General features: G+C 38.4%; 1 pseudogene; it reads left to right on the forward strand.

Moving 5' to 3' along the window:
• The first annotated feature begins 310 nt into the window (after window positions 1–310).
• LOC143672019 (T-complex protein 1 subunit alpha pseudogene) lies at window positions 311–4,623 on the forward strand (annotated as a pseudogene).
• Window positions 4,624–19,927: the final 15,304 nt, after the last annotated feature.

Here is a 19,927-nt window from a genome sequence, read left to right on the forward strand (position 1 = left end):
GAGGAGGGCTGGGGCATAAATGAAATCAGAAAGAAAGATAGATGTTAAATATTGAGATGGTATAATCTAGGAATGCCTAGAGTGTATAATAATAGAGACTAAATGTACAAATTTTAAAAATGTTTTTGCATGAGGAAGAACAAAGGAATGTCATTACTGCAGGGTGCTGAAAATGGATGGTAATTAATATTTTAAAATGTCACCTTATGTGTGAGACTAAAGCAAAAAAATGTTTATTTGGTACAAAATTTATATTTTGACTAGTGCATTTCCTAATATAACTTATGTAGATAGTGTGATTGAACAGCGTATGTACTTGGAATCTCAGGTAGGACATGAGATTTTGTTGATTTGCCCACAGTGATGCCCCAATGAATCCCAGAATGATTTGATCAGTGAGTGGAAAAGTATCTGCAAAGCCCCTTTCGGGAAATGGTCAGATCGGGGAGAAATTCAACTTTCCCAAGTTGAATTCTTGATATTCTCACAAGCAGTGCGGACAACCAAAGCTAAATAGGCTGAGCCCCCAGTCTTGGGTTTCGTTCATATGAAACTTAGCCCCACAAAGGATAGGTCAAGTCTACTTAAAATTTAGGCCTAAGAGTCACCCCCAAGAGAGCCTCTTTTGTTGCTCAGATGTGGCCTCTCTCTTCAGCCAACACAACAAGCAATCTCACCACCCTCCCTCCGTCTATGTGGGACATGATTCCCAAGGATGTGGACCTTCCTGGCAACATGGGACAGAAATCCTAGAATGAGCTGAGACTCAACATCAAGGGATTGAGAAAACCTTCTCGACCAAAAGGGGGAAGAGTGAAATGAGACAAAGTATCAATGACTGAGAGATTCCAAACAGAGTCGAGAGGTTATCCTGGAGGTTATTCTTATGCATTAAATAGATGTTACCTTGTTAGTCAAGATGTAATGGAGAGGCTGGAGGGAACTGCCTGAAAATGTAGAGCTGTGTTCCAGTAGCCATGTTTCTTGAGGATGATTGAATAATGACATAGCTTTCACAATGTGACTGTGTGATTGTGAAAAACCTTGTGTCTGATGCTCCTCTTATCTACCTTGTCAGCAGAGGAGTAGAACATATGGAATAAAAATAAATAATAGAGGGGAACAAATGTTAAAATAAATTTAGTTTGAAATGCTAGTGATCAATGAAACGGAGGGGTAAGGGGTATGATATGTATAATCTTTTTTTTTCTCTGTTTTCGTTTTATTTCTTTTTCTGTTGTCTTTTTATTTGTTTTTCTGAATTGATGCAAATGTTCTAAGAAATGCTGAATATGCAACTGAGTGATGATATTGTGAATTACTGATTATATATGTAGAATGGAATGATCACATGTTAATGCTTTAGTTTGTTGCTAATTTTTGTAATTAATAAATAAATAAATTTTTAAAGAAAAGGAAAATAACCTTTGGAGGAGATGTGGAGAAACAGGAACACTCATTCATTGTTTTGGGGATTGTAGAATGGTTTAACCAGTATAGAATACTGTTTGACAGTTCCTGAAAAAGTTAAGTATAGAATTACCATGTGACCTGTCAATCCCACTTCTAGTCATATACCCAAAAGAACTGAAAGCAGAGAGTTGAAGAGATATTTGCATACTCATGCTCATAGTGTTTTTATTTACAATTACCAAAAGAAAAAAGCAGCCCGCATGTCCCCCAGCATTTGAATGGATAAGTAAAATGTGGTATATACACACAATTGGGATATTATGCAGCCTTGAAAAGGAATGAAGTTTTGATACATGTGAGAACATAGATGAATGTTGAAGCCATTATTTGAGTGAAATAAGCCAGAGAGAAAAGAAAAATATGTATATTATATGCTATCACTAAGCTCAAATAATGAGGATAAGCAAACTCATAGAGTTAGAATACAGTTTCCTGAGTCCAGGTAGGGGTCAGAAATGAGTTGTTAATGCTTAATTGCTACAAAGTTTCTGTTAGAGTGATGGAAAAGTTGTGGTAATGGATGATAGCAATAGTAACATAATATTGTGAATGTAAGTATGTTAATGTGGTTAAAGGGAGAAATTTTATGTTGCTAAAATATATAAACAACCCAATTAAAAAATGGAAAATAATAGTGTGCTACTGTGAAACTGTTATGTACCCCAGAAATGTGATGTTCTTTTTCCTAATCTGGTCTTATAGGGGCAGACTTGTCAGTGTGGGACCTTTTGATTAGGTTGTTTTCATGGAGATGCGTTTGTGCCCTTTCAAAATGGGTCTTAATGCACTTACTGGAGCCCTTTAAGAGGGAACCTTTTTGGCAAAAGCTCAGAGCTCTTCTTCCTCCTTGCCTTGCGTTTTTGCCATTGCGGTGGGTGCCACCTGGTCTGAGGGAGAAACGCTGGTTTTGTGTCAGTGATACTTGACGGGTTCCCTACCGGGAAAATGGAGGGGCCTTTGTCAGTGTTCGGGGACCACAGCACTGGAACACTATGCGGTGCTATGGCTGCAGCTTCTGTTGCTATTTTGCAAAAAGTTCTCTTGGTCCAGTTGGCTTGGATAAAAGTTGGTGGATGATATTGGTGATGTAACCATTACCAATGATGGTGCAACCATCCTGAAGTTAATAGAGGTAGAACATGCTGCAGCTAAAGTTCTTTGTGAGCTGCCTGATCTGCAAGACAAAGAAGTTGGAGATGGAACTACCTCAGTGGTGGGATCACAGGGCATGCCCAAGAGAATAGTTAATGCAAAAATTGCTTGTCTTGACTTCAGCCTGAAGAAAACAAAAATGAAACTTGGTGTACAGGTGGTTATTACTGACCCTGAAAAACTGGACCAAATTAGACAGAGGGAATCAGATATCACCAAGGAGAGAATTCAAAAGATCCTGGAAACTGGTGCCAATGTTATTCTAACCACTGGTGGAATAGATGATATGTATCTTAAGTATTTTGTGGAGTTTGGTGCTATGGCAGTTAGAAGAGTTTTAAAAAGGGACCTTAAACGCATTGCTAAAGCTTCTGGAGCGACTATTCTTTCAACCCTGGCCAATCTGGAAGGTGAAGAAACTTCTCAAGTGGCAATACTGGGACAAGCAGAAGAAGTGATGCAAGAGTGGATTTGTGATGATGAACTGATTTTAATTAAAAACACTAAGGCTCGTATATCTGCATCAATTATCTTATGTGGGGTAAATGATTTCACGTGTGATGAGATGGAGCGCTTTTTACACGATGCTCTTTGTGTGGTGAAGAGAGTTTTGGAATCAAAATCTGTGGTTCCAGGTGGGGGTACTATGGAAGCAGCCCTTTCCATATACCTTGAAAACTATGCAACCAGCTTGGGGTCTGGAGAACAGCTTGTTATTACAGAGTTCTCAAGATCTCTTCTTGTTATTCCTAATACACTGGCAGTTAATGCTGCCCAAGATTCCACAGGTCTGGTTGCAAAATTAAGAGCATTTCATAATGAGGCTCAAGTCAACCCAGAACATAAAAATCTAAAATGGAGCCCCCAGTCTTGGGGTTTGTTCATATGAAACTTAACCCCACAAAGGATAGGTCAAGTCTACTTAAAATTTAGGCCTAAGAGTCACCCCCAAGAGAGCCTCTTTTGTTGCTCAGATGTGGCCTCTCTCTCCAGCCAACACAACAAGCAGTCTCACCACCCTACCCCTCTCTACGTGGGACATGACTCCCAGGGGTGTGGACCTTCCTGGCAACGTGGGACAGAGATCTTGGAATGAGTGGAGACTCAGCATCAAGGAATTGAGAAAAACTCTAGAATGAGCTGAGACTTAGCATCAAGGGATTGAGAAAACCTTCTCGACCAAAAGGGGGAAGAGTGAAATGAGACAAAGTGTCAATGGCTGAGAGATTCCAAACAGAGTCGAGAGGTTATCCTGGAGGTTATTCTTATGTATTAAGTAGATATCACCTTGTTATTCAAGATGTAATGGAGAGGCTGGAGGGAACTGCCTGAAAATGTAGAGCTGTGTTCCAGTAGCCATGTTTCTTGAGGATGATTGAATAATGATAGAGCTGTAACAATGTGACTGTGTGATTGTGAAAACCTTGTATCTGATGCTCCTTTTATCTACCTTGTCAACAGATGAGTAGAACATATGGAATAAAAAGAAATAATACGGGGAACAAATGTTAAAATAAATTTAGTTTGAAATGCTAGTGATCAATGAAGGCAAGGGGTAAGGGGTATGATAGCTATAATCTTTTTTTTCTTTCCTGTGTTCGTTTTATTTCTTTTTCTATTGTCTTTTTGTTTCTTTTTCTGAATTAATGCAAATGTTCTAAGAAATGATGAATATGCAACTAGGTGATGATATTGTGAATTGCTGATTATGTATGTTTTATTTTGTTTCTTATTTTTTAATTAATAAATAAATTTTAAAAAGAATCTAAAATGGATTGGTGTTGATTTGGTCAATGGTAAACCTCGAGACAACAAACAAGCAGGGGTGTTTGAGCCTACCATAGTTAAAGTAAAGAGTTTGAAGTTTGCAACAGAAGCTGTAATTACTATTCTTCGAACTGATGATCTTATTAAATTACACCCAGAAAGTAAAGATGATAAACATGGAAGTTATGAAGATGCTGTTCATACAGGAGCCCTTGATGACTGATGTGATTTTTTTTTTTTTTTTTTTTTTTTTTTTTTTTTTAAAGACAGAGAGAAGGAAGGAAGGATAGAAGGAAGGAAGAGAGGAAGAAAGGGAAACATCTTTTAAACATTTTCTTGTATTTTGTTTCTCCGTTTTCGTTACATGGGCTGGGGCCGGGAATCGAACCGAGGTCCTCCGGCATAGCAGGCAAGCACTTTGCCCGCTGAGCCACCGCGGCCCACCCTGATTTTTATTTATAACAATGTTAGATGCAATTATCTTGTACCTTTACTATACACATAAAGTACAGCAGGCTGTCAAAAAAAAAAAAAAAAAAGCTCAGAGCTATTGCAGATAGAAACAGCTGCAGATAGATGCAGAAAGAAGATGCCCCAGGGAAGCTGTTTGAAATCAGAAGCCAAAGGTCGCGTAGACGCCAGCTGTGTGCCTTCCCTGCTGACATAAGTGTTCCAGATTGCGTCAGCCCTGTTTGAATCAAGGTATCTTTGTCTGGATGCCTTAGTTTGCACATTTTTTATGGCCTTAGAACTGTAAACTTGAAACTTAATGAATTCCCTTTATAAAAGCCAACCATTTCTGATATATTACATTTCCTGCAGAATTAACAAACTAAAACAGATAGAAACATAATTTCCACAGGATGAAAGTCAGAAGTGCCAATAAATATATGAAAGATGGTAAATCTTAGTAGTAATCAAGAAAATTAACATTGAAAGTAGAGTGACGAATGGAACTGTATTAGTTAGGGTTCTCTAGAGAAACAGAATCAACAGGTAACACTTGCAAATATAAAATTTATAAAAGTGTCTCACGTGACCGCAGGAACACAGAATCCAAATCCACAGGGCAGGCTGCGAAGCCGATGACTCCGATGGATGGCCTGGATGAACTCCACAGGAGAGGCTCACCAGCCGAAGCAGGAATGGGGCCTGTCTCCTCTGAGTCCTCCTTAAAAGGCTTCCTGTGATTAGATTTAGCATCACTCATTGTAGAAGACACTCCCCTTTGGCTGATTACAAATGGAATCAGCTGTGGATGCAGCTGACATGATCATGACCTAATCCTATGAAATGTCCTCATTGCAACAGACAGGCCAGCACTTGCCCAATCAGATAAACAGCTACCACAACTTGGCCAAGTTGACACGTGTCCCTAACCATGACAGGAACCAATGGGATTTGTCTCCACTTTTGCGCTATGCAATGGATAACATTTCATACTCATTTGAGTGACAAAAATTAAGGTGTTGTAATACCAAACATTGGTAAGAATGTGAAGAAATAGTAACTCAGACATGGATGGTGAGTGTAGAAATCTGTAAAACTACTTTGGGGATTAATTCAGCAATACTAGCATCTTTAATTTTACTAGGTATTACTGAATAGATGCTTACACTAGAGAAGTAAAAATACATGTCCCAAAGAAAAACAGACTTTCACAAGAATGCTCATAGCTGTATTAGTAATCTGTTAGTGGATAACAGATGACTCCAAAATTTGACAACTTAAAACCATAGACATTTTTTATCTCAGTTTCTGTGGGATGACTTAGCTCAGTGCCTCTACCTCAAGGTCTCTCACAGGACTTCAATCAAAATGTCAGCTGAACATTTGGGTTTATCTGCAGGCTCTACTAGAAGGGGGATTATATAAAGTCGTGTACTGGGAAGCAGGTATCATTTGGGACTGTTTAAGAAGGTACCTACCACAGCAGCTTTATTTGTAATAGCCCAAAATTGGAAACAACCTAGACATCCATCAGTAGGGAATGGATAAGCAAATTATGGTATATTCATACATTAAAGTACTACTCAGTAGTAAAAAGCTGAGTGAAAGAATCCTTACCCAAAAGAAGATATAGTGCATAAGTCAGTCTATATAAAATTCTATAACAGGCAAAACCACTAATATATAGGGGAAAAATAAGGACAATTGTTGCCTCTGGTGGGGGTAATTAATTGGGAAGAGATGTGAAGGAATTTTGGGTGGTGATGGTAATATTCTGTGCACTGATTGGGGTTTGGACTATATAGGTGCATTCATTTGTCAAAACTTATTGAATGATACACTTAAGATTTTTGAATTTTAATATATGTAAATTTTACCTATAAACCATACACTAATATTGAACTCTAGTTCAATATTTATGCTCAAGTGTTTAGGGATAAAGTGTACTGATGTTTGCAACTTTGAATTGCATAAAAAAATAAGATGGATTGAAGGATGAATGAAGGGATGAATATGATAAATCAAGTAGAGTAAAATGTTAATTGTAGAATCTAGGTGAGGGGTACTTGGTAATTCACTCTACAATTCTTACAACTTTTCTGTATCTTTGAACATTTTCATAATCAAATATTGGGAAAAAATTAAAGGTGCACTTCACCTATTACCCAACAATCCAATTTTAGGTATTTACCCTACAGAAAATCTCAAACATGGGTAGAAGTAGACATATGCAATAATGTTAACTATAGCAGTCAATGTAATAGCAAAAATAGTGAAACTAATCCCACTATCCCTTATTAAAGGAAGGACAAATCTGTGATTATTCATACAATAGAATGTAGTATAGAGTGGAACTGTATCTACATGAATCAATTTAGATTAATCTGAAAAACAATGTTGAGTTTACAAAGCAAACTGCAGAATCATACATATACTATGAAACCATTTATGAAAAAATATAAGGAACACAAAACAATAGCAAATATTATTTATGGCTACTGACATATAAAGTACCAAAAATACAAAAACGTTCATAGGAGTAACACATACCAACCTCAGAAAGATGGTTACTTCTGAGGAGGGAAAGAGGAGAAAAGGATGTAGGGTAGAGCTCTAGAAGTATCTGTAACATTTTATTTCTTTAAAAAGTAAAAATATCTGGAGGAATTAAGGCAATATACTAACAAGTTTAATCTGTGTAGTGGGTTCATATTCATTTACTGAACAATTACTATGTGCCAGGCACTTTGCTAAATGTGTTACATGCCTTATATATCATGTACTCCTGAAATGAGGTAGGTATCATTCATAGCTACTTTCCACATGAGGAGTCCAAGATTTGAGAGATTAAATGATTTAAACAGCATTACACACACTGGCAGATCTAGGGAGTCTAACTACAGGGCCCACATTCTTGATACTCAATTACATATGTTGTCTGTCTCCTGACTTGCCCTGTGGACTGGCATCTGAACTCAGTGGAGAAGAGTTTAAGGCAGAACATGATGAGCTAATTTTACATGGGATTCTATAAGACACAGGGAACAAATGGTGTCAGAGAGTTGGGGGAGATGGGACTTATCCCAATTCTATGCAGAAGACAGCATATATCCAGTACCTCAAATATTGTTAACTTTGGAAGCAGCAAGAAACACACAATCCTTGACACAGATGTTGGTATTTTCATAGTGGGTCTTAGCTTTACAGGGGTAAAGCATCTCATGAGGCTTCAAGGTTAGAAGAGGAAGAGGTTAGACAAAGCCAAAAAAGAACAACATGGTGGATACTGCATGGTAATTATTCTTGACAGATTGGTTTAAAAATCACTTGGAACTTCCCCCTTACCATACACAGCTGGGGAGGCGGTGCTTGAGGGGTGTCTCGAGGTTTGGCATATGCTGTTGGGGATATAAGCTGATACTTGTGTTATTACTTGTAATGTGTTTCCTCTCTGTACCCAAGATTTGAGTGAGGCCTGAAGGAATTTAGACTAAAAAGACATTAACCCTTGGGAAATGAATTGCAAATAACTTCCCCCAGCTTGATATTCAATTTTTAAAAATGATTTATATATAGATGTTTCCCATTTTTAGGTACTGAATATATAAATATTTTCCTTTCTGATTTTTCCCATTACTCTTAAGTTTATAAGTCATTTTCTACCCAAAGACTAGATCTTTTCCTATATTTTCTTTGAGTTTTTTTTTTCAGTTTGACTTTTTACTGCATTCATCTCCATATTCCAAGAAGAATTAGATGTGAGGTGTAGATACCACAGACACTTTTTTTTTTAATGGATGACTCAAATTCCTTTATTAGCATTAAGGCTTTTGCCCTTGCAAATTTCTAAAGTAAGAAAATGGACAAAGGCATAAGATAAGGGCTTTTACGATCATTATTACAGATCAGGGCAGTTGGATTACAGTTCAGTGATTTACTGTAATATACCAAAAAGAAAAAAAAAATGAATACCTATATCATTGTAACTATTCATTAAATCTTACTTCCTCAGTTAACAGTTTAAACATATCACATTCTGTTTTCTTGTTGTTTATTCATATGCCTATTTCACTTTGGACATGCTGCTTTTAGACTTCCCTCATTCCAATGCTAAATTCTTGCCTCAAAATGTTCAATCCTTCCTTTAGTTTGTTTCATTAACTTTTTCTTTTTCTCCCCAGCCATTTCATTAAGGAATCTGCTTTCCAAATTGCAAATATCTGATAGCAAATCACAACACAAAAGCCTCACTTAATGGATCTGTTGTTTTGCAAATAGTTCAACTTTAAAGGTAATATGTATTGACAATTAGCTAGGGTCTGGGAGATACCATTCATCCACAACGAGTCTCACAGAGGATTAAGTGTTTATTCTTCTATGTTCCAATTTCACTGTGCTTATAATTCTCTAAAATTGCACAGCATTTTAAATTCATATCTCATTCAATGCTTTTCAACATTTTCTCTGCCCCCAAAGCATAAGTGTTGCTTGACAGTATAATATTCAATTCCAGGCCAGTTTAATAGACTTGAAAGTACTGGTACAAGCCACACTAGAAGAGTATAGATTGGAATAAAAATATAATATAAAAGTATTGCCTATAAATACATTTACATGAATAACACCAGTGATAGAATCTACAAATGTAGATATAACCAATATAAGAGATGTCTTGTAGTCGTTGGTTCTTTTCTTTTCCTGAAACTGCACATGGCAGAACTTTCTATATTTTGTGGCACCAGCTCATCTTCAGGGTAGAGCCTGAACCAGGGAAATGATCAAATGTGTTTAAAAAATGTGTTTAAAAAAGTGAAGTCCAAAACTCAAGTTGTCTATGGCTCTTTTCCATATTGTCTATATTTTAGAATCAGTTTCACTCTGTAATATTGTTGGTTGTGAGGCTGAGGGAAAATGAAACAAAATATAGCAAACCACACAATGACTGTTATGTCTTCTTCCAGAAAGGTCTTCATGTCAATCCTATTCACATTTCATTGACCAAAACATTCCATAGGACTCTTAACTCCAAAGAAAGTGCCCATGAAGTTCAGGGTTTCTCTCTCAGCTGGGAAGGCACATGGCAATGTCTGCAAGTTTTCTCTCTTCATTTCTTAGGACTTTCCTGGGGGAGTTTTCCTTCTGCATCTCCAAAGGTCTCTGGTTGTGTGGGCTCTGTCAGTACTCTCATAGACACTTTTGATTCAACTCTTCGTGCCCATTTTTCACCACCAAGTCCTACCACGATACTTTCCATCTTTTCCCTGCTTTTCCGTTGTCAGCCCCATAGTTCAGTCCTCATTATTATAATAGCCCAAGAAAGAGTTTATCCTGTAACTGGTTTCCCTCTTGACAATCTTATTTCCTCCCTCCACACACTTCCTGATGCATCTTCAGGAAAATCAGCTGTGGTCATAATCCTCCCTTGATTGAGCACCTGTAAGGAATTTTCCACAGAAAATTCTCCTCAGCCTAGCTTTGATGGCCTCCAAAATCTGACCCTGATCTCTTTGTGCACCTTATCTCTGGTTCATTCTTTTCATATGCCCAATGTTCAAGCCAAATTGAACTCCCTACTCTTTCCATTGCATGTTTGTTGTTAAGCAATTCAGAGGACAGTCAGAACCCTGATGACCTAACTTCTTGCCTACTACCTCTAAAAATTTCCCAAAAAATTATGCTGAAAGCACATTCCAGATAACCACACCTTAATTTGTTCTTTTATAACAAGGTGCCTAGTAAAGTGGAATTTTAAAAAAAACAACTCATTCTCTTTGATGTCTAGAAATGAAGACTGTGACTCACTCAGGGAAGGTTCTTTATTATAGAAAAAAAAAGTTTGGCTAGTTCCCTTAGTTATGTAAATAGAAGGCAGGAAATCACTCTTAGTAAAGGGAAAACAAGATCTTTTTTCTCTATGTTTTAACAATGTTTTCAGCATTCTGTAGAGCCTTGAGGAGGGTGTAGAACAATCTACATAAGAATCCCCCGGGCTTTGTGAGAGGGAATGGGCCAAGAATCCAGCTCCTTCTTCCCTAGATTTAAAATTTGGGAAACCTGTTGAAGTGGCAGGAAAGGATTCCGGTGGTCCCAAACTAGAAATTACCTTGAAAGCAGCAAGAATCTGGGCTGCTTATCTGGGCTTGATATCAGAGCTTAAAGGTTCTTGGGGGTTGGACTGGTTCTAAGGTTCAAAGCCCCAGGACTGATCCTGTCAGGCACAGTGGTGTGTTTTGAGGATCAAATCTGAGCATGAAGAATTAACTTAAAGAGGTGTAACCTTGGTATTCTAAACTCTTGCACTGTGCAGGACCAGTGGCAATCGGCAAGAGAAGCTACAGTTCTAATGGACTGACTGGATTTTCTACTTCTCTCTTCCTCTACCCAGAGTTTAGAAATAGGTCTGGTCACCTTGGAATGAATAGATACCCAGGGTTCTTTACCAAGTTAAGAACAAAAGCCTCAAAGGGAGATAGCGACATCTATCGCTATTGAGAAAGGCAGGTGAGCGCTTAAACAATTAACTGGAAAAAGACGACCATTATTTATTCTTTAAAGAGGTGAAGCAGGTTATAACTTCTTTCAATAAGTATTTATTGAGTGCCTATTATACATAAGGCATTATATCAGACTCTAGGGCTATAGTACTGTGCAAAAGAGACATGATTCCCGTGTTTTTTGAGTTTATAATCTTGTAACGGAGACAGACATTAAACAGACCAAATAAAGACTGGGTTTCTCTGTACAAGTCAGCAGTTTATGTGACCCAAACATGATCTCCAGAACTCCAACTTTATATCCTTATCAGCCCAGCACCTGCAGGACCTCAAAGTCAGCAGGAAAATTGCACGCAAAATTCTCTATTTAATCCTTTGAAAATCATTAGCAACAAGTTCTTCCCAACATTACAACCAAAATGGTTGAAGAATGAATGGCCAAAAATTTTCAAAATTTGTTGAGAGTTATAAAACCACAGATCTTTTGCTGTGTTCCTGACTAAAGTGTGAGCTCAAGTGCTGGGACTTGGCCTAGTTAAATCTTCTGTCCCTGGTGCCCACATCAACTTGAGCATATAATGGGTGTCAGTAAGTGTGCAACAAATTAATAAATTAGTGAACTTCATAGTTTCCCAACAAATATTTGCTGAGACTTATAGAAAGAGGATGACACAGTTCTTGAAAGTAGAATACCTTCAAGCATAACAATTGGCTTCCTTGTCAAGGGAGCTCCTGTTCCCAACAGGTTATATTGTTTCCAACAAGAAGCCAGCTATCATCCTGCCTTCACGTAGTTTTCTGCATGTTACTTCTGCTTGGGGTGTTTTTTGAGCATCTTGAATCTTTCATTTTACAATTTTCAACAAATTTGCAAATATTTCAGTCATTAGCTATTCAAATTTTTTTCTGCCCTTGCCCCCTTTCTGGAACTCCAGTTACATATATATTAGACTCCCTGAAGTTGTGTCTCCCAGCTCACTGATGCTCTATCCATTTTGCTCAGTCCTTTTTCTCTGTGTGTTTCATTTTGGATAATTTCTATTGCTACAATTCTTCTGCAATGTCTAATCTGCTGTTAATCCTATCCAGTGTATTTCTCTCCTCAGAAAACACATTTTTAAAATCTCTAGATGTTCAATTTGGGTCTTTAAAAAAAAATACCTTCCATGTTTTTTCTTTTTTTTTTTTTTTTTTTTAAAGAGGGAGGAAGGGAAGGAAAGAAGGAAGGAAGAAAGGGAAACATCTTTTAAACATTTTCTTGTTTTATTGTATTTTGTTTGTTTGTTTTGTTTTTTTTTTACATGGGCTGGGGCCGGGAATCGAACCGAGGTCCTCCGGCATGGCAGGCAAGCACTTTGCCCGCTGAGCCACCGCGGCCCGCCCCATGTTTTTTCTTAATATGCCCACTCTTTCCTCTTCTACCTTCTTCAATTTATATAATATATTCATAAAAGCTGTCTTAATTGCCTTGTCAATTAACTTTATCCTGTTTCTAGGTCTCCTATTGACTGACTTTTCCTCTCATTATTGGTCACATTTTTCTGCTATTATGTATGCCTGATAACTGTTAAATATATGACATAAAATTTTCCACTATAATCATTTTAAGTGTACAATTCAGTGGCTTCAATTATATTCACAATGTTGTGCAGCCATCACCACCATTCATTACCAAAACTTTTCATCATCCCAAATAGAAACTATGTACCCCTTAAGCAATAACTTCTCATCCCCCCTCCAGCCCTTGATAACTTTGAATGTTTCTTTCTCTATGAACTTGCCTATTCTGAATATTTCATATAAATGAGATCATACAGTATTTGTCCTTTTGTGTCTGGCTTATTTCACTTAGCATAATATTTTCAAGGTTCATCCATGTTATAGCTATGTATGAGAGCTTCATTCTTTTTTATGGCTGAATAATATTGCATTCTATGGATATATCATATTTTGTTTTATGGACACTTGGGTTGTTACCAGCTTTTGGCTATCATGAATAATGCTACTATGAACATTGGCATACAAGTATCTGTGTCCCTGTTTTCAATTCTTTTGGGTATATACTTAGGAGTAGAATTGATGCCTAATAACTTTTTATTAGATGCTAGACATTGAATTTTACCTTGTTGGGTTGTGGATTTTTTGGGTGTGGGTGTATTCCTTTAAATTATTTTGAACTTTGCTTTGAGACACAGTTAATTACTGGGAAACAATTTTATCTCTTTTGAGTTTTGCCTTAAAGCATTGTACAGTGAGACCAGAGTAGTCGTTAGTCTAGGGATAATTTTGCCTTGCTACTGAGGCAATACAACCTCTGATTACTCTTCTTGATGCTCCATGTATTGCAAGGTTTCTCCACTCTGCTAGGAATATGAATTATCCCAACTCAGTGTGGGCCCTGGGGAATCCTCCCCCCTCCTACCTGTTCCTTTCAAGTGATTCTTTCCTTGGCCTTGGTACTTTTATCATATACATGTATTCTCTAATGCTCACCTGAAGACTCAAGGTGAACACTCTGGAGGTCTCTGATGCACTTTCTCCATTAAGCTCTTTACTTTCCATGCACCTTGTCCCTCTCTGACATTCTGTCATATAAATTCTAGCCATCTTGGCCTTCCCCAATTCTCAGCTCCTCCTCTTCAACTAAGGGTGAGGCTCAAGCTCAATTTGGATTCCCCCTCCCTGCACTGTGGTCTAGAAACTGTACAGGGGCGAGCTGGGGCAACCATAGAAGTCACCTTATTTTTTTCTCACCTCGCAGGGATCATTTTCCTGCACTGCTTGATGTTCAATGTCTGAAAACCATTATTTCATATATTTAGTCTGTGTTTTCAGTTATTTAAGGCAGAGGGTAAGTCTGATCCCTGTTATTCAATCGTGGCCAGAAGTCCACTGAAAGGTTTTAAGCAGATAAGTGACACAAATGGATCTGTGTGTTACAAAGATCACTGCTGGCCAATGTGAGAAATGAACTAGTGCTACTAGGCCACAGGCAGAGAGATTAGCGAGGAGGCTGGTACAATTTAGTCCTATATAAGCATCATCGTGGAAATCTGGCAGCAAGAAGCACAAGCTCAGCCAGTCCCAGGACAGGTTTCAGGTTTGGTCTCTGTGAAGGAGGGCGACAGGTGAAAGCAAGACAAGCCCCAGTCCCAATACACAGGGCAGATTATGTATATGGCAACAAGCCAGGGCATCAGTCACTGAAACTGGGGAACCAGAAAATAAATAAGTTTCAGAAACCAATTGTGGAGAAAAAAAGTATGCAGAAACAGCTACCAATGTCAGGGTCTGACATTTTAGCTTGTGCTCTGATAGTCTATGACTGAGTGAATGTAAGCCTGACAGCTTGTAGCACTTATTGCAAGGAACATGTACATGACAATTAGTTGTTCAGTACTTTGTGACAATTCTTGAATTATTATTTTCCTTTTCACTTGTTTATGTGTTATCTCCTCTTCTGTATTCTAAATCCACCAGAAGTCGAGACTATAATTGCATGCTTGTCTTTCTTACCAGTAGCAGCATTACTATAATTATTTTTCCCAGATTTCCTGACAGTCAGTCCAATACTCTTTTTTAAGTATATCACTTAACCTGCATTCTGAACAGAAATAGTTTATCAAGTGCTCCTTGTTTTATGTAAGGATGTGTTCTTGAAAAAGCATGCCTGGCTTAAAACTGCAGCTCAAAAACAATTTTCTCTCAAGAAATTATTGTAAAAGACTTCATTATAACATTTCCATTTTGCATGCATAAAAGTTTTGCTATAAATTTTCTTCATTAAAATGCTCTACAAAATCACAGAAGTAACATGTGCTAACCACCCTTAAACACATACATACTCCTAAATGAGGTAACCAGTATTAAAATTATGGTTTAGAGACCCTTTTGCAATTTCCTCCAGATCAACAGGTACAAATCCAACTCATTATTTTTAATAGCTGTGTAATATGCTTTAGTGTGACTACACCACAATTTATTCAATCATTTCTGTATTTATGGACATGCAGGTTTCTTGGTACTTTTCTTTCTGTAGGATAGATTTCAAACAGTGGGATTGCTGAGTCAATGGGTATATAGCAGGCACCGTGATTGCCTAATCATTTGGCATTTGGCATTCTCCTCCTTCTTTCTTGCAAACAGAATGCTGGTTTTGTTCCGGTATTAAGTAGAGAACCCTTGATCTCAAGGAAGGTGGCCCCAGTCCCTGGTCTTTAAGTGGTATGTCATCCAGTTATGGCAAAGGAGATATATGAATGAGTTTCCTTGGAGATATCTGGGGAAAAGTGTCTTCCCTAAAAAAAGTACAGATGTGTATCTTTTGCTTCCCTGCCCACTGCTGCCCCCTCACCCTTTTTTTCTGCCTTTAAATGCAATTGTGATGTCCAGATTCAGTAGCCCATCTTGCAAGGATGAAGTAAAAAGCTTAGGGACAAAAAGGCAACTTGTCAAGGATGGTGAGAAGGATGGAAAAAGACTAGGTTTGTGATGACCTTGTTAAGCAGCTGATCGAATGCTAGCTAGCATCTGTGTCCCTCCAGATTTCTTGTTATGTGAGAAAGAAAAACAAACCTCTATTTGTTTAAGACATTGTTAAATTTTCTGTGACTTGCAGCTCAAACCATTCTGAATAGATACTGTGGAATTTTTATTGTTATTTAATTCTTCCAGATTACTTTCCAAAAAAGGTAGTAGTGATTCATACTCCTATCAGCAATGGATAGATGCAGGGAAATAGACACTCACCTGGAATTTATTTTTGTATATGGCATAAAGTAGGGATCTAGCTTTGCTTTTATCTAGTTGGAAAGCCAATTTTGAAAGCACTGTTTATTAAATAAACTGAGATATTTTTGTATTTTCTATAGTTGTTGCTTTCATTTTCTATATCTTCTTTTCCCTGCCTACTCTTCCCAGGTCTTATTGTCCCAGGAGAAGGGATATGGCAAGACTAGAAGATTTCATCTGCCAGTGTCTTTGCTTTTGTATTTCAAAAGCCCAAGTCCTTAGGGGAGAAGAATTAGGGGCATAGACAAAGTGTCTTGGCCAGAAAATTCAAAGTGAGAAGGACTGTATCTAGGCTAAAAAGAGATTCTATTCTTTTCTTGCTCCCTAGGGCTGGGGTTAATGTAATGTGATCAGGGAGATCCTTGGGTCCTGGGTAGAGGGAACCTGTGTGGTGCTTCCTGGCATTGTCCCTGCGTAAACAGCAAATCTTGAAGAGAACAGAGCCTGTGCAAAAATTCCCAAGCAGGGTCCTATAGCAACAAAGCCCTGCCAGAATATTGTGGGCAGAAGCAATGGACTTCTGACTGCTAACCTGTGTTGCTTGATGACTAAGGATTTAATGGGCTCTTGCTCCAATGCCTCAACAATGTATAATAGTCCAGAACTGTGGCATGAGCCTGGGGTAGAGGAACTTCAAGAAGAACTGAGGTTAAATTATGTTGTCAGCCTCATGGAATGGGGAGCTTGATGTCCAAAGTTAAATGGAATCACAGGCAATACAGAAAGATATAACAAAATGATTAAGAGCATGGACACTGAATGGGTTCAACTTCTAGCTCTGTCACTTAATTGATGTGTTACTCTGGGCAAAGTTATTTCACCTTTTTTGTGCCTCAGTTTACTTATTTGAAAAATTATGTTAGTAACGGCATTTACCCAGTTAGATTCAATGGGCTTGTATAAAGTATATAGTAAATGCTATTTAATTATTAGCTGGCATTATTATTATTATTATTTACCTTAGTGGGTGACTAAGAGTCATATCTGCTACATGAAGGATTTGAGAAATGCCAATGGGCTGTGACAAGACTATTCAAAGACTATTACGGAATGTTTGGGACAGAGAGAGAGAGAGGGGTGAGTGAAAGTGAGGAAAGGAGGGACACAGATGCTAGCTAGCATTGGATCAGCTGCTTAACAATGTCATCACAAACCTAGTCTTTTTCTGTCCTTCTCACCATCCTTGACGTGTTGCCTTTTTGTCCCTAAGCTTTTTACTTCATCCTTGCAAGATGGGCTGCTGAATCTGGACATCACAATTGCATTCAAAGGCAGTCTTAGCCCAGGAGACTGAATTCTCTGGTTTCCACAAGAATATCCTAATATCTTATGCCAGCCTGAATATTTCTAAAATGTATCTTTACCTGGAGAGGGAAAGGCAGTTCCAGTAACCCCAACTCAGTTTCTGCAGCCTGGGCATGTGGGGAATTTGCAAAGGAGTTAAAAGCTTGGATACTGCACATTTAAGAGAAGTGATGTGGGCTTACTCTTTTTCAAGCACGCTGTCCAAGGGTCACTTTCCCAGGCAAAGGCACTCAATTTCCCTCTGATGTATGTCTTGGGACATATGGAAAGACTGTGTTTAGGAATAAGGAATAGGAGACCAGACTCTGCAACTAGGTTAGAAAAATGATATTGCCCAGCCTTAAAGGTGCAGTGTTTCTAAGTCAGTAATTAAGCCAAAGACAGCTGCTCACTTCTGAGGTAGGTGATGCTTATTACAGCTTGCTCTTACTCAAGGGACATTCAACTTGTGCTGGGAGGAAAGACAGCCTCCTGGGAGGACATTAACAAGTCCCAGATGATCCCAGTGAGAAATTCCCCCAATGCCAAAGCTTTGTGAAAGAAAATATTGCCCATACATTCAGGCCCTGAGAGCTAATGTCTTGAGCAGGGGACACCTGGATGAGAAGTAAATGCTTAGATTTATTGAAGGGAGAATATGCCTGCAATATAATTATGGGAAATAAATGGATCTTTTTTCTTCCTTATATTTTGCCTTTTTAAAATCTTTCCAGTGCCCCCTCACCAGTATATTCAGCTTTGCAATGTATCTGCAGGGAGGTGGCAAGGAAGGAAAACATATACTCTACTAGTCTCTCTGGATTTTGTGTTCTAAAAGCCTAAGTTTTTAGAGAAGAGGGACTAGGGTGCAGGAGCAGAGACAAAGTATCTGGGCCAAAAACTAGAAGAAAAAGATTTACACAAATCTAAAAAAAGATTCTGCTCTTTTTCATTCCTCCCTTCTTGGGGGGAAGAGGTGACAAGAGCAGACAGAGAGAGTGCTGTGAGAGTTAAAGCAGCATAGCTCAGCTTCCCAGAAGCAATATCTGATACATGGCAAGACTCAAGAGAGGAAAGGCTGTGTAGAATGTTTAGACAGACAGACCAAGAGATGGCCTCAACATAGAATTCTGTGCACCAAGTTTGGCAGAGATGCTGGAGAGGACCACAGCACCTGAATGACCCATGTGGGCAGAGAACTCAGCAGTAACTGACTGGATCTAAGGACAGGAAAACAGATACCCTTACTCCACCCCTACTGCCTTCTTTCCAGGTAACTACATATTCCTCAAACCTGGGTTAAGAGAAATGAACTTCAAGAATGATATTGTTTTCCCAATCACTTGGTAAAAGAAGGGTTCAGAGAGAGAAACTGAGTTCTAGAAACAGTCACATCTCTAACCATGGCTGAAGTAGTCAGCTAACTGTAAACTCTGAGGCTCATCTTGGCTCCATTCTTTCTAGAAGTTACCATTCTGTGTAGTAGGAAGAAGAGAAAAAGGTAGTAGGGCCATGAAACTACCTTTTCCACCCCAAACCTGTGGGATGCTAGGGTCTAAAAGTGGTTCCAGTGAAGGTTTTTGTAATTTCTTGGCACCAGAACCTCCAGATAGATGAACTAGATTATCGGAAAGATGTTTTCCTGGAATAATATAAATACAAATTACAAGTGGTTGATAAAAGTAAAGTTTGCTGTTCCATGAATAGAAACCTTACAGATGCCACTTGAGAGACAGTGGGTAAGACGGGAATGTTCGTTTCCATAGATTGGTAAGCAGCTATAATTGCCCTTTCATTCTATAGCAGCATTTGTGCTGAGTTATGGATTAGGTTATTGCAAACAGAAGAGCACATAGGTCAATAAAAGGTCTAAAATGAGAAGGGTCTGTACTTGGATAGGGAGGAGACTTGTCCGATTTTCTAATTTCTGAAGTTTGTAAAAGTCACACTGATTTATGGTTATTAAACAAATATTTGACTGTCAAAGAGCGAATGCTCAGACAGGTTCAAATCTGAGCAAGGTGAAGGGCTGACATTTCCAAATATTGTTTTATATTGATTGCATCATCAGGTACAGAGGCAAAGGAAGAGGCCATAACTGCGGGGGGGGGGGGGTGGCGGGGTGCCTGTTACTTTTTGTAAAGGTGGACGTGTGCGGTGCTGGTGGGAGTAAGGCAACCAAGAGAAAAAATAAAGGAGTAAACAAGTTTCTAATTACCATCTCAGTGGGAGCCAAGAATTACAAAGACTTGGAATAACTTTGTAACCTTTGAAACCATTCCTTAGAGGCTATTTAGCTACTGTTATTCTATTTTTCCACAGTAGTCAGCAATTCAATAGAGAAATAGCACTATTTTTTGCGCCAGTGAGGAAAGGAGTGTGGGAGACCCCATCCGTTTTATAGCTAACTGGGAATGCAGAGACCCTTAAGGTAGAGTGGTGGCACTATTTGGAGAAAAACACACCTTGCTCTTCCAAATTTGGTCAGGAGGCTGTTCGCAGGTGGAGTAGCTGGA

This window comes from Tamandua tetradactyla, chromosome X, assembly GCF_023851605.1.
Source record: "Tamandua tetradactyla isolate mTamTet1 chromosome X, mTamTet1.pri, whole genome shotgun sequence".
Lineage (NCBI taxonomy): Eukaryota > Metazoa > Chordata > Mammalia > Pilosa > Myrmecophagidae > Tamandua > Tamandua tetradactyla.